The sequence below is a fragment of the Drosophila albomicans genome, chromosome 2R (assembly GCF_009650485.2).
Source record: "Drosophila albomicans strain 15112-1751.03 chromosome 2R, ASM965048v2, whole genome shotgun sequence".
Lineage (NCBI taxonomy): Eukaryota > Metazoa > Arthropoda > Insecta > Diptera > Drosophilidae > Drosophila > Drosophila albomicans.
Window position 1 is genome coordinate 29,067,436 of NC_047631.2, and position 3,654 is coordinate 29,071,089.

The following is a 3,654-nucleotide window of genomic DNA, read 5'->3' on the forward strand; positions in this document are numbered from 1 at the left end:
TCTAGCTTCAAAATTACGCTTGTTATTCGATTTTTTTGATTTGCGGGGGCGGAAGTGGGCGTGGCAAAAATTTGAAACAAACTTGATCTGCGTGCAAACATAACAAATGCTGTCGAAAAAATTATAGCTCTATCTCTTATAGTCTCTGAGATCTAGGTGTTCATACGGACGGACGGACAGACACACAGACGGACAGACGGACATGGCTATATCGTCTCGGCTGTTGATGCTGATCAAGAATATATATACTTTATAGGGTCGGAGATGCCTCCTTCTATCTGTTATATACATTTCCTGCCGGCACAAAGTTATAATAATATAATATAATAATAATATAAAAACACACCTAGAACTATCAAATTCAATGACAACTCGAAATTGAGTTAAATAATATTGTAAAATAACTCAGATACCTTTGCAAACACAATCTTAATAAGGTTATATAGACGATTGTTTATTCTAGAAAAACATTCACATTTATTCAGACATTCATAGAAATTATTATAGTTTTTAAATTTTTTGCGTTGAAAATAATTATTCTAAAATAAAAAACCTAATACCTAAACTAATACAATGGACATAATACACAACATTGGAGACGCTATTTACTCTTGTAAAAGGGCAGGTGTGTTTGATGCAATTTTCGATGCTTGCCAATTCATGTTAAGAACAATGCCAAATCTATCACCTGGAGTTCACAAAATTTTACGCAAACTTATACGCGACTTAAAAGCTGACCATTCTCCCAGAGCTCTGATGAGGCTTGGGCTAGAATTAAAAGCGCGACGGCACAGGCTTGGTAAGCATCTGATCTAACAGTTAACAGCTCGAAGAATAGCTCTGAAATCAATCTTCAATTTAATTAGTATAACTCACACAATTGTTTATCATACCATTAACATTACCTTTCTGATCAAGCTCAACTTTTATTGTATTTAGAATGAATCAAAATCAGAGCTCGCAAATAACTGTTGACCGTTTCTCGTTGTCTGCAAATAAGTGTCTTTTCCCGACTCTTTACGAAAAGACTCCATGAGAAACCAATTTATGGGTTCTATTGATGCTGATTCGGATTAGGGTCCGATTCAACTGGATAATGCTTGTCCGAGAAGAACTATAAATAAACAAAATAAAATATTTAAAAAAATATTTACAAAAATGTTTACAACCGATATACTTGAGAAATTGAGGAGCATTTTAGTTAAATATTTTATTTGAACTGACTCTGAGCTCTGTCTTCTCTAGACTATACATCTAGTCTATACAATCGTCTAGATAACCTTACTAAGATTATGTTTGCAAAGGTATCTGAGTTATTTTTCAATATTATTTAAACTTCATATCAGGGCTTTCGCAGCCGCTTGTTATTCGATTTTTTTGATTTGCGGAGGCGGAAGTGGGCGTGGCAAAAATTTGAAATAAACTTGATCTGCGTGCAAACATAACAAATGCTGTCGCTCTATCTCTTGTAGTCTCTGAGATCTAGGTGTTCATACGGACAGACGGACAGACACACAGACGGACAGACAGACATGGCTAGATCGTCTCGGCTGTTGACGCTGATCAAGAATATATATACTTTATAGGGTCGGAGATGTCTCCTTCTGCCTGTTACATACATTTCCTGCCGGCACAAAGTTATAATACCCTTCTACCCTATGGGTAGCGGGTATAAATAGCTTCTCTATCTCTCATAGTCTTTAAGACGGACAGACAGACAGACGGTCATGGTTATATCGTCTCGGCTGAAGAATAAATATATTTTGTTGTAGATGACTCTTTTGGCTTGTAACTTACATTTTATCGAGGCCCAAAGTTATAATACCCTTTCACCCTACGGGTATCGGGTATACAAAAAATACACACACAGCGGGCAAAAGAAAAATCGTTGCCTGCTTTTGGGGGTGTCAAAAAGTTGAAGTGTTTAAAAACTTGTGGCGCGCTTTAAATGTAACTCTCGCCCGAGACATGTGAGCCAAACAGCATTTATGTGTAATATGTGAGCCGAAATACAAGAGGCAGAAAAAAAGGGCCACTTGGGGCTGGCCATTGTGCGGATGGGCCGCATCATTTGGCCAACAGAATCTCGGGGCCGAACCAAATAAAAAGGCAGTCGAGTGTGTAAAATGTTATCGCAACATCAAATTTCATACATCATAAAACATATTGGCTTAGAAAGTAACAATTTTGATTGCGGTAAGCGCGGCACAAAATGCGAGCGCCAAAAAAAAATCTCTTGGCATAACAATTTGCCCCTATCACAAGGCACGACTCGACTCGACTCGACTCGCCTCGATTTAAGGGCAAGCAGGCGTGGCAGGCAACGAGGCGAGCAGCTAAGCGGCTTTTACGAGAAATAGCTATCGCAGTTGAACTGAAAATGACATAGACAGAGAGCATTCTCTTTCTCTCTCTGTCTCTCTGAGTGTCTTGCAGTCGTTCTCTTTCGCTTATGCTTATCACAGCCAATGAATCTAGGCAGCATTTTGCGGCGCCTTCGAGGCTCCTCGTAACGGTTTTGTGAGTTAATTTCGAAGCGGCAAAAATGACTTTATAAATAGCTGTGACCCATAAAGCCGCATGCCACATGCTGCTTGCCACTTGCCGCTGAGATAAGAACAAATCTGCTTGAACCCTTTTCATGGCTTCTTCTAATCAAAATGCAGTCGAAAACTTTTCACTTTTCACTTAAAACCCAAAACTTGCAAGGCAAAAGTTTTATTTGAACTGATGGTGGTGGCAGCAACTGCTGCCTGCTGCAACGTCTCATCTCTGTGATCATTTGTGTGCCAATCAACTGTTAATGATAACACGACGTATGCGCAACGTTTGCTGTCAATGCGCAGCAACAGAAGGCGGCTGGCTGCCTGGCTGGTTGGCTGGCATTTCACAAACAATCACAAAACTATCTACAACACAATGTGCGCTATTAATTTCGTTGTCAGGCATCATCTGTGTGCCGCTTGTGTTGCATGCAACGCTGCTGCTGCTTATGTGTGTGCTAAATCCAAACGGAAATAGTTCAAAAGTTCAAAAGGGATGCTTGAAGTCTGTCTTCCGTCTGTCTGTCTGTCCGCCTGTCCGCCCGCCCGGCTTGATTGTTGTCAACATTTTTGTGCCTCAGCCTGCAACTGCAACATGGCCAAGTGCCACACAGCCGTTGCCACAGACAGACACAGAGACTTGCTTACAGCTTACAGCGTTCGTTGGCTGTTCATTTGAATATTTTAGCTGCTTGTGCGGCTGCATTTACTTTTAGCTAAAGTGGAGAAGGAAGTGCGGAAGACAGACAAGGAGGAGGGGAAGGAGGAAGGGGAGGCAACTGCAGGCACTCTAAGCAAGCTTCTTGTCAGTGTTTATGTCACCGGAAGTTTTGTTTTCACATGTGGTTAACGTCGAGCAGCTAGTCAGACTGCCAGACAGCAACGTCTTCTCTCTGACCTATTTGTCATGTGAAGGCAGCACACACACACACACACACTGTTTGCCTTTTGCATTTATGTAGAAGATAAAGCAAGAGATGGTGAGTCAGAGTGGGAGGCAAAGAGGGGGAGCACACATTTACCTAGCATATATTTTGCATGAATATGCAATGTACTTAGTGCAACAATGCGAGATTATAGTGAAATTTATTAGCTCTCCTCTCTCTCCTAC

General features: G+C 40.8%; 1 long non-coding RNA gene across 2 annotated transcripts; it reads right to left on the minus strand.

Annotated features, from left to right (window-relative positions):
* Window positions 1–753: 753 nt before the first annotated feature.
* Window positions 754–1,247, minus strand: LOC117575020 (uncharacterized). Of its 2 annotated transcripts, none has more exons than XR_007955388.1 (3): window positions 1,178–1,247; window positions 906–1,114; window positions 754–840 (listed from the first exon to the last, which is right to left on the minus strand). It is a non-coding gene; the product is annotated as an uncharacterized LOC117575020 (long non-coding RNA). The 2 variants fall into 2 exon arrangements; XR_007955387.1 differs by having other exon boundaries at window positions 765–851.
* Window positions 1,248–3,654: the final 2,407 nt, after the last annotated feature.